The following is a 12,121-nucleotide window of genomic DNA, read 5'->3' on the forward strand; positions in this document are numbered from 1 at the left end:
TTTGGAGAAATGTCTTTTTAGGGCTTTTCCCCACTTTTTGATTGGGTTGTTTGTTTTCTGGTATTGACTTGCATATACCTGCTTGTGTATTTTGGAAATTAATCCTTTGTCAGTTGTTTCATTTGCTGTTATTTTCTCCTGTTCTGAGAGTTGTTTTTTCACCTTGTTTATAGTTTCCTTTGCTGTGCAAAAGCTATTAAGTTTAATCAGGTCCCACTTGTTTATTTCTGTTTTTATTTCCATTACTCTAGGAGTTGGGTCATAGAGTTGCTGTTATTTATGTCATAGAATGTTCTGCCTATGTTTTCCTCTAAGAGTTTTATAGTTTCTAGTCTTACATTTAGGGTCTTTAATCTATTTTGAGTTTATCTTTATGTATGGTGTTAAGAAGTGTTCTAATTTCATTCTTTTGCATGTGGCTGTCCAGTTTTCCCAGCATCACTTATTGAAGAGTCTGTCTTTGCCCCATTGTATATTCTTGCCTCCTTTGTCAAAAGTAAGGTACCCATAGGTATGTGGGTTTATCTCTGAGCTTTTTATCTACAAGAGGGCTCTTTACCTCAGTGTTTGTAGAGATTATCGTAAATGCACTGAGGAGCCAGTGCTTCCTGGAAAGTTATTTATTGGGACAATAAATCAAGAAGAGACTCCACTGACCCCAATCTTCAGTGATAAGGGAGTCAGAAGTTAGGTGAGGCTAAGGAACACTGAAGTGTGTGGGAATGAGGACCCACATGCCCATGAGGCATGTGAGACATCAGGAGATTGTCTAGGGCTGTCCTAAACCTGCTTGGTAGGGCTGTGTTGTTTTGGGAATCTAGAGGGGACATGGTAGTCACTGGGCTTCTCTGATGGCTCCAACAGTAAAGAACCTGCTTGCAATGCAGGAGATGCTGGAGACTTGGGTTCGATCCTGGGGTCAGGAAGATCCCCTGGAGGAGGAAATGGCAGCCCACTCCAGTATTCTTGCCTGGAGAGTCCAATGGACGGAGGAGCCTAGTGGGCTACAGTCCATGGAGTCACAAAGAGTTGGATACAACTAAAGCAAATGAACATATGCATACACATGGTAGTCATTGCAGGTAAGTGGTTAAGACTAGGAAACGGCCTGTGTCTGGCTGGACCTAAGACCATGAGAATCTTCATGCTGTAGTTTGTAGGGAGAAGTGGATATGGATGTCATGCCTTGGTGTTTCAGAGGACGATCACCATAGTGATAGAGGTGGCCATGAAAAGCAGGTAGAGACAGAAGAGCAAGGTGTCCATCATGTGGCTTAACTGCACCCATAGACTGACCAAGTGCTGCTTCTGAGTCTTGTTTTCCGGCTAGGTTCTTGCTGACCGAGGGAACCCATTTAGTTCTCTCTCTGGACCTGGCACCTTCCCCACAAACTCCATGGGCTCCACATCTGTGGTGAGACAGAGACTCAGCTGTGGGCCACCAAGGTCACCTGGGGGATTGTGGGGAAGGAGGCAGGAGCGGAAAAGCAGAGGTGATGGAGGAGGAAGCGTGGGCAGTGCTCATTTCCCTCACCAGGCAGGTGGGCAAGGCCTGTGTTTCCTTTCTGGGGCATAGCGGGGCAGCATGTCCTTGGGCTGGTGCAGTGTAGAAGCAGGAAATGGAGCCAGCGAGGCATAGGTGGGGGCTGGGTGGTGGCCGGGTCCAGCAGGGAGGAGATGAAGATGGTCTCCAGCAGGCTGAGCACCATCAGGGACAGACACAGGGCAAAATAGACACTGGGAGGAAGCTGGGCCTACCTGAGGGCCAGAGGCACCAGCCAGGACTTTATTCCTCTCTTCCAATCCCACCCTGGGAAGCACAGCCTCTTTTGCCCAGTATATCTCCCTTCCCCGAGCCAGTTCCGCCAGTCCCTCTCACCCTTCTCTTCTCAAGAGCTGGAGGGGCCATACTGATGAGGGGGGTGCCACTGGCAGGGAGTAAATCATTCATCATGAGCAGGAAGACACTGTAGCCCAGCAGAAGAGTTATCTTGAATGAGGCAAGGTTCTTTTTTTAAGTATTATTATTTTATTTTAATTGGAGGCTAATTACTTTACAATATTGTATTGGTTTTGCCATACATTGACATGAATCCACCATGGGTGTACATGTGTTCCCCATCCTGAACCCCTCTCCCACCTCCCTCCCCATCCCATCCCTCTGGGTCATCCCAGTGCACCATCCCTGAGCACCCTGTATCATGCATCGAACCTGGACTGGTGATTCATTTCACATATGATAATATACATGTTTCAATGCCATTCTCCCAAATCACCCCACCCTCACCCTCTCCCACAGAGTCCAAAAGACTGTTCTATACATCTGTGTCTCTTTTGCAGTCTCACCTACAGGGTTATCGTTACCATCTTTCTAAATTCCATATATATGCGTTAGTATACTGTATTGGTGTTTTTCTTTCTGGCTTACTTCACTCTGTATAATAGGCTCCAGTTTCATCCACCTTCTTAGAACTGATTCAAATGTATTCTTTTTAATGGCTGAGTAATACTCCATTGTGTATATATACCACAGCTTTCTTATCCATTCATTTGCTGATGGACATCTAGGTTGCTTCCATGTCCTGGCTTTTATAAACAGTGCTGTGATGAACACTGGAGTACACGTGTCTCTTTCAATTCTGGTTTCCTTGGTGTGTATACCCAGCAGTGGGATTGCTGGGTCATATAGAAGTTCAACATTCAGAAAACTAAGATCATGGCATCTGGTCCCATCACTTCATGGCAAATAGATGGAGAAACAGTGGAAACAGTGTCAGACTTTATTTTCTGGGGCTCCAAAATCACTGCAGATGGTGATTGCAGCCATGAAATTAAAAGATGCTTACTCCTTGGAAGGAAAGTTATGACCAACCTAGATAGCATATTCAAAAGCAGAGATGTTACTTTGCCCACAAAGGTCTGTCTAGTCAAGGCTATGGTTTTTCCAGTGGTCATGTATGGATGTGAGCGTTGGACTGTGAAGAAAGCTGAGTGCTGAAGAATTGATGCTTTTGAACTGTGGTGTTGGAGAAGACTCTTGAGAGTCCCCTGGACTGCAAGGAGATCCAACCAGTCCATCCTAAGGGAGATCAGTCCTGGGTGTTCATTGGAAGGACTGATGCTAAAGCTGAAACTCCAATACTTTGGCCACCTCATGCGAAGAGTTGACTCATTGGAAAAGACCCTGATGCTGGGAGGGGTTGGGGGCAGGAGTAGAAGGGGACGACAGAGGATGAGATGGCTGGATGGCATCACCGACTCAATGGACGTGAGTTTGAGTGAACTCCAGGAGTTGGTGATGGACAGGGAGGCCTGGCGTGCTGCGATTCATGGGGTCGTAAAGAGTCGGACATGACTGAGCAACTGAACTGAACTGAATGGATGGCAGTTCCATTTCCAGTTTTTTAAGGAACCTCCACACTGTTCTTACTAGTGGCTGTGCTAGTTTGCATTCCCACCAACAGTGTAAGAAGGTTCCCTTTTCTCCACATCCTCTCCAGCATTTATTGCTTGTAGACTTTTGGATAGCAGCCATTCTGACTGGCATGAAATGGTACCTCATTGTGGTGAGGCAAAGTTCTTATTTCCTGCTGTCAGGTAAAAGCTGAGGGCGTCAATGGTGAGCGGAAAGCTACTGGGCACCAGGAGGTTTAAGATGAAGAGGCTGGGCCTGCACCTGTTGGCCATCTGGTAGGAAGGAGTGTGGAGAATGTGGCAAATAACTGATGCCAGAGGGCTCAACTCTATATTTGATTATTCATTCTTTGCTGATGTCCAATTAGGCTGGTCATGGGTTGACCTCTCTGGGTAATAGATGGATTGAATTGTGCCCTGTTCAGAAGTGCCACCAATTTCATTGTCTAATTTCCCCTTATGTCCCACTTTCTGGGAACACAATTATAGACTTTTGTGGGAAAATGGGGCTCTTTGGACCATTGGACAGGACCATCCATTTTTACAAAAGTCCAGCTGCTCCTCCTGTCTGCAGGGCAAATGCATTGGGGATCCTTCTTGAGGGCAGTTAGGATAGAAAGTGGAATGAAGAGCAGGTGCTCAACTCCTTAGAATTATTTTTACATCCTAAAGGGCCTTAGATTAAGAGGAAAATCAAGAGCAACTTGGAAGTCAAACAGGGGCCCCTGGACTTACATAGGAAATGAGTTGGTCATATAGGTTGCTGTCCATCAACATCTTTGGGGTGGCCTTGCTGGTGTTCAGAAGCTCCCACTCCCCCTGGGTCTGAGTGACATTTCAAGGTATATCTGTTATCACCCACAATTCCTTGTCCAGGAGCATGCTGTCCACTGCAAGTAGGCCAGGGTAGCTCAGTCCAGAGAGTCCTCAAGTCTCCTGCCCACAAGATCCAATTCCTCCCCCACTGAGCTTCTTCCACAGATTCTCCTCTCTGTCCTTTTAAAGTAGGCATCTAGGTTTTCTCAGAAGTGGGTCATAGGACCAGAAATTCATATACATGTGGGCTGCAGCATTAGGAGGATTTTTTTTTTTCGTTGTTAGAGTCAAAGTTATGGGAAGATTAGTTATGACTCAAACATGAGTCAAGAAATTTTTGGAGGGACTTTCTTGGTGGTCCAGTGGTTAAGAATCTGCCTGCCAATGCAGGGGACACAGGTTCGATCCCTAGTGTCCCCTTCGTTGTCTAAGGGGAACTAAGATCCCACATGCCTTGGGGCAACTAAGCCTGTAGCACAACTAGAGCTACATGTACCCTAGAGCCCATGCTCCGCAACTAGAGAGTAGCCCCCACTCTGCAACTAGAGAGAAAGCCTGCGTGCAGCAACGAAGACCCAGCGCAGCCAAAAATAAGTCAATAAAATAAATAAAAAGAATTTTGGGAGTCTTTCCTATTTTTCTTCTCAATTCCCCAATTCTTTGTGTTGTTTCAGTGGAATAAATCTTGAACAGCTCAGTATTTTTATAATTACATGCATGCCAGTTATAATGATTTATTTATCTGATTCTTCCATAGGACACCTGGTAGCTTAAGTTACATTAATTACTGGTTAAAGTGTATTGGCTGTTAATGTTAACAGGCTTGAGCTAAAAATTATACATGTGCAGCAGGTCAGGGTCAGGTTAGATTCATTTGGTGGAAGGGCTATCTAAGGTAAAGCAGTAGTTTTTGTTTATTTTTTAAACTTTATTGAGAAATTAAAGCAGTAGTTCTTAATCCTGTCTGCACATTAGTGTCACCTGGCGAGATAGAAAGAAATCACAGTAGTAGAACCCCATTGGAACAATTAACTTGGAGTTTCTGGGGTAATGCATAGTTATTGGTATTTTTAAAAAGATTCAGTGGGCAGCCAGAGTTGAGAAGCACTGATCTAAAACCTCCCTAAATAATGCCTGCATCACTGATATATCTTCCTCTGAACCTTAAATGGCTGCCACAGTGTGTCTCACTCACCTGTGTAGAGGAGGGGACTGAAGGTGAGCAGGCAGGTCTGTTGGTCAAAAGGAAAGTAGAAGGTGTCTGGGTTATAGGTGCTGGTCACCCTCATTGGCCTGTGGTACTATAATTCGACCTTGGCTGCTGAGATAGGTAATGAGACCTGGAGGTGCCTGACCCACATCCACACTGCTTGTGAGAAGCAGAGAGAGGCGCTGTGGGTGCCTTCATCAGCTCGTCTCCCTCCCTTCCCAGGTCTCCTACTGTGCTCACTCTTGGGGCTATTTCTTTAAGGTCACTCTCTCTCGTCTCTTCTGCTCATAGTGTTTTGTGAGAGTCAACTCATTGAGACTGTGCCCTGATCTGAATCTGCTGGTGTCCCTGTGCCCTGCACTGACCCTTGGTTGCTCTTTTCAGATGGGCTTCATGCTGGCTTTCCCTGACCCGGATATACACGATTCCTCGATGCTGATATCTGGAAGCCACAGGTTCTCAGCTGATACAGTGAGTCTGTTGTTGCTGATGCACTCTACTGTGTTCTAGCTAATGAAAGGCTAGATGTGTAGTCCCACATCTACAGCCAGGTCAGTAGAAGCAGAGGTGAGTGATGGTGGAGCCACTCCAGCCCTTCCCTTTCTTCTTCTCTTTCTTTTTGGCCATACTAAATGGCAGGCAAAACTTTCCCATACCAGGGATCAAACCCGTGTCCCCTGCAGTGGAAGCACAGAGTCTTAACCACTGGACCACCAGGGAAGTAGTCTTTAAACTCTGATACTCTTATTCCCACTGAGGTCCCTAATGACCACACCCTATCTCCCCTTCTTTATTAGCCAAGTATCATTGGCAGTGGAGAAGGAAATGATAACCCACTCCAGTATTCTTGTCTAGGGAATCCCAGGGACGGAGGAGCCTGGTGGGCTGCCGTCTATGGGGTTGCACAGAGTCGGACATGACTGAAGCGACTTAGCAGCAGCAGCATTGGCAAAGTACCCCTTAATGGCCTTTTTTCTAGGCAGACATTAAATACAGCCCAAAACCACTTGGACCCAGGGTTGTACCAGTGCATTGGTCTGCAAACACTTGGCCATTTTCTTGGGTTACGAGTTCTGTCTTCCTAAGCTGCCCAGGGAGATTTGCGTCTCCTGGACCAGTTCTAGATGAACTTATTTGGTCCAGGAACAATTTATACATTGGGTAGAGGTCTGGAAAACCTTTAAGTCACTCTTAAAATTTAAACTTATAATTGGTAGTGGGAAAGGGGGGAGAGTTGATCTGCTTTACCGTAGTAATCCACAGGAATGATGTCAGAAGCTGGAGCTGTGCATCCTGGTAAAGAAATTCCCATCCAGGCTTATTAGTGCAAAAAGATTTGGCCCATGCCCACTACATATTCTTATAAATATTTACTAATTTATTGGAGCAGGCATCATTTTAGATGCTGATCTATCTTTTCCTTATTGTCTCCCCTTGTATCTAGGAACAATTTAGGTTTGTTTGTTTTTTTTTAAAGAAAGGTCTTAATTTTTTTTGTTTTTTTGTTTTTATTTTTTCAGTTGGAGGATAATTGCTTTACAATATTGTGTTAGTTTCTGCCATAAATCAACATGAATCTTCCACAGGTATACATATGTCCCCTTCCCTCTTGAACCTCCTTCCCACCTCCCACAACATCCCATCCCTCTAGGCTGTCACAGAGCATTGGGTTTGAGTCCTTGTATCATATAGCATATTCCCACTGGCTATCTGTTTTACATGTGGTAATGTGTATGTTTCAGTGTTAATCTCTCAATTCATCCCTTCCTCTCCTTTCCCCACTGTGTCCACAAGTTTGTTGTCTATGTCTGCGTCTCCTTTGCTGCTCTGGAAATAGTTTCAACAGTACCATCTTTCTAGACTCCATGTATATGTGTTAATACATTATATTTGTTTTTCTCTTTCTGACTTACTTCACTCTGTATAATAAGCTCTTGGTTCATCTGCTTCATTAGAACTGACTCAAATGCAATGCTTTTTATGGCTGAGTAATATTCCATTGTATATATGTACAACAACTTCTTTATCCATTCGTCTGTTGATGGACATCTATGTTGCTTCCATCTCCTAGCTATTATAAATAGTGCTGCAATGAACATCAATTCAGGTTTTAATTGACATAAAGATCACTTCTTTCTGGAACTTTCCAGAAAGGTCAGGACTCAAGGATAAATCCTTCCTGAAAAAATGTCACTGCAGCCTTCTTCTCTGTGTCTCCCCATCCCATAGGAAAACCCTCTAATTGCTCCAGAATCCATTCATAGTACTTGTTGCTCACCACTAGACCAATACAATGTTGGGCTGAGAGGGCAGAGGATTATTATCCCCTATTAGAAGCAACAGAAAGTGGGGATCAGGTCTCATCACTTCCAGGATGGCAGACAGATGAAAGATATGTTGACTTGAGTGGGAATGCTGACCTTGGTAGCTGGACAGAAGACCTTTAAATCAAACAATGCTTGGAAGGCAGCAGGATCTACCCCATGCTGGTCAAATCCTGAGCAACTGATGGTGAAAATGTTGCCTCTTCCTGAAGCCAGCAGAGACCCTGTGAGAGAGAGCCTCCATTACTAGGATGGGAGCCTCTCTGCAGAGAGAGGAAACAGAGGACTCACTGGGAGGAGTGGGTGAGCCCTCCTCCTTCTTGGGCCAAGACTTCTTAAGGTCAAAATCCTTCCTGCCAGGGCTGGAGAGGATGGGCTGATCTGGTAGGCAAATGGTGGAAATGGATGTGGTGAGCTGAGTCAGTATCTATTCTCATTGTTCATCCTCATGCAAAATCTGCCCAAATCTGTATGCAAACTCATCCTTGATGTAATGGCAGCCACTTCAAGAAGGCCTGTGGTGCACCCATCATAAGTCTCTTGGATCTACCTACTAGTACCACCTAGCACTGCCCTTGGACTTGTACTCAAGGTCATTTATAAATCTGCTGTAATGATTTCTCATCCTCATTTTCAGGGACTTCTGTTTACCTAAGACAGAGTTAATTTATCAAGAAGATAAGATAGATAATCAACTGCGCTTACTTACTAGGCAGATACGGGAAACACGAAGTAGGTATTCTGAATATGTGGTTATTTTGGTGCTTTAGCTTATTTTGCCCTTCTCAGATTTAGTCATCTCAGATAGCTTAGGACTTATTTCTAGCACTGGGATCATTAGGCCATATCACTGAGCCAATCATAGTAAGCCCTATGTGGATCTTTGTTCTTGGCCATGGCCAGGGAGCTATTTGGGTAGTACCTGAGCAGAATCTTTGCTCCGTTTCCTTTTTTTTTTTTTAATCTTTTTTTCCCCTGCCTTCTCTCTTTCTCTATATCTTTCCATAATATTTAAGGTACCTACCCAGACTGGGAACAAGTATTTCCCCGTGGAGGCAAAGTATCTGTTTTCTTCTACCTCAGATTGATTCCTATCCTCCCTTGATATTTTACTTACTCTTTCAGGGCTACTCTTTTCATAGACATCATATCAAAGGAGGTAGGGAGGTTAGAATGAAGGTGTGGTGGAAAGGGCACTGGAGGACAAGAAAAGGCAGATTTGGAAAGGTAGTGAAATGAGATCCCTATGCAGGCAGGGAGTGAGGAGAGCTCTGTGTCCTGAGCAGTGGAATATCTTTCTATCTGTCACCAAAAGGAAATCAAGACACTGACATTATGGAAGAAATATTTAACTTGTTAATTCTAATGTCCTTCACGTGCTAGAAGAAAGTTCCTATATATGCTTCAGAACCACACTCTGGTCTTCTCTGTTCTTGCCCCATCTTACCTTGAAGCAGAAGGTTGACAGTGAGACAGAGGAGGAATCCCCTCACAGCGGGCCACCTTCCTTCCATCCTCTTCTTCTGGACTCTCCTCTGGGGACTTGCCAGTAGCCCCCAAACCCTGGTGCTTAAAGGAGCTCCAACCATACCTTGGTTCCTGGTTTTGAATACTGCTCATGACAGCTGACCACTCCCTGGTGAGAGGCTATGGCCAGAGAGGTCACAGCAGTTGCCTGCTTTGCCCCTGTCCATGAATGCCTTCTGAGCTCCAGACAGGGAGGAAGTTGGGCCAAGACTAAGGGAAAAGTATCCTGTTTGGCAGCTCTATACTGAGATCAATAACAAAATAACTCACTTTAATGAGAGAGTGTGGACTGGTGAAATAAGAATTATTACTTTTCTAAAGCCAGGGAATCTGCAGATTTGGAAAGGTGACAATATTTAGTGATTTGGTTACATATTTATTAAGAATAATTGAAAATACCAAATTATAAATCTTTATTCATAGCTTCATTATCTATTGTTTATATTTTTCCAACATCCCCTAGCTAGATTTCCTCCTTCCAGTCTTTCTGCCTCCCTGATTTGTTCTCCCCCAGACTAATGTTTTCTATACAAGTTTTACTCTATGTATTGATTCCATGATAACAGATGTCACAAAACTAAGTTAACAGATCTGTTTTTAACATTTTTGTGTTGTCAATAGTGATATACATTACCATAAACTAGTAATCCAGCTACCATCAATATTAACGGCCTGTGTCAATGTTATGTCTTATGTCACATCTTTATAAAAAGTACAATTTAACCAAATGAGTTAATTGGAACATTGTTATGTTAAGTATCTTAAGTCACATTTCCAGAAAGACTTGAAAATGTTTTCTTGCAGAAGGGATGAAGAGTCAGACCTAGAGTACAAAAGAAACTTTGTTCAGAATGTAAGATCATGACAGTCCAAAATAGAAACGGCTAAGGAAGGCAGGAATGTCCCACTTTGGGGGCCCAAAGTGGGAAAATATAGAACAGAAGGCTGCAATGTCTTTTGTTTAAAGTTTGAAATGTCTGTAGTCTTTCAGTCCTACCAGCTCTGTAAGTCATTGCTTCCCTTCTTTGGAAACTTGGCCAAGGGATTGGGCCATCATGTCATATAGGACCAAAGTACTACTGTGTTTGTATCTACATAGACACACCTGTGGGGTGCTGAGCTCCTGGACTGCCCAAGAGTGAAGGGCTGGCTGTCAAGGGACACTTGAGTTCCACAGGTAGGCTATACTCACAGGCCCTGGAACTAGGAAAGGAGGGTTAACTTCAAGCCATGCTGCAAGTGGCTAAAGATAGTTGATACATACCTTGTTTTTAATAAAGTTGGCTGAAAAATGGGACCTAAGTTCTGATTGGACTCAGAAGTAGACATAGCTGTCAGGAGATGGAAGTGATAGAGGCAGGAGAATAAAGCACTGAGGCACAGGCTTGCTTCTGACCTGGAGAATCGGAGTTTCAACTCTGGGATCTGGAGATCTCAGGGACTATTATTTCTCCTGCTGCTGCTGTTGCTGCAGGTGATAACTAACATATTGAGTACTCTATTGTATGCCAGGCATTGTATTAGGCTGATGCAAATGTAACTGTGGTTTTGGACCGTTAATTTTAAATCGTTATAACTAGGCTCAAACACATCTTTATTAATCAAATTAGGAACCATTACAATCAACACATTTTTGCCAATAAGAAATGTTTGTTTATTCCTGTAGCATAAAAATCCATGTTTCTGGATTCATCGAACTCTTGGAAAGCATTTTCTGCCTCCTACTGGTTATGGAAGTGTTTTCCCTGCAAAAAGTTGTTAAGATGTGTGAAGATCTGGTAATTGGTTGGCAAGAGGTCAGGTGAATATGGCGGATGAGGCAAAACTTTGTAGCCCCGTTCACTCAACTTTTGAAATGTTGGTTGTGCAACGTGCAGTTGGGCATTATTGTGGAGAATTGGGCCCTTTCTGTTGACCAATGCTGGCTGCAGGTGTTGCAGTTTTTGGTGCATCTCATCGATTTGCTGAGCGTACTTCTCAGATGTAATGGTTTTGCCAGGATTCAGAAAGCTGTAGTGGATCAGACCGGCAGCAGACCACCGAACAGTGACCAGGACCCTTTTGTTGGTGTAAGTTTGGCTTTGGGAGTTGTTTTGGAGCTTCTCAGTCCCACCACTGAGCTCGTCATTGCCAGTTGTCATATAACATCCACTTTTCATCGCATATCACAATCTGATCAAGAAAGCGTTCATTGTTGTTATGTACAATAAGAGAAGACAACACTTCAAAATAACGATTGTTTTGATTTTCAGTCAGCTCAGGAGACACTCACTTATCAAGTTTTTTACCTTTCCAATTTGTTTCAAATGCCGAATGACCATAGAATGGTTGATGTGGAGTTCTTCAGCAGCTTCTTGTGTCTCAATTCTTTATGTGTAAGAGGATCGGCTTTGATGATCCTCTCAGTTGGTTGCTATCAACTTCCAGGGGCTGGTCACTGTGCTCCTCACCTTCAAGGCTCTGCTCTCCCTTGCAAAACCTCTTGAACCACCATTGCACTGTATGTTCGTTAGCAGTTCCTGGGCCAAATGCATTGCTGATGTTACAAGTTGTCTTTGCTGCTTCACAACCTGTCTTGAACTCAAATAAGAAAATCACTCAAATTTGCTTTTAGTCTAACATCATCTCCCTAGTCTAAAATAAATGTAAAATAAACAGTAAGTAATAAGTCACTAGCAAAGAAACATAAAGTGAGAAATGCACATTAAAATGATGTATAACATAGCCACATTTATTTAAGAATGTATTCCAGTATCAAACAGCAAAGTCCAACAATGCAATTACTTTTGCACCAACCTAATATGTCTAATTTTATGTCATCCCCCAACAT

General features: G+C 43.7%; 1 pseudogene; it reads right to left on the minus strand.

Annotated features, from left to right (window-relative positions):
- Positions 1-1,364: 1,364 nt before the first annotated feature.
- Positions 1,365-11,825, minus strand: LOC133252741 (5-hydroxytryptamine receptor 3C-like; annotated as a pseudogene).
- Between the last annotated feature and the right edge of the window lie 296 nt (positions 11,826-12,121).

This window comes from Bos javanicus, chromosome 1 (genome assembly GCF_032452875.1).
Source record: "Bos javanicus breed banteng chromosome 1, ARS-OSU_banteng_1.0, whole genome shotgun sequence".
Classification (NCBI taxonomy): domain Eukaryota; kingdom Metazoa; phylum Chordata; class Mammalia; order Artiodactyla; family Bovidae; genus Bos; species Bos javanicus.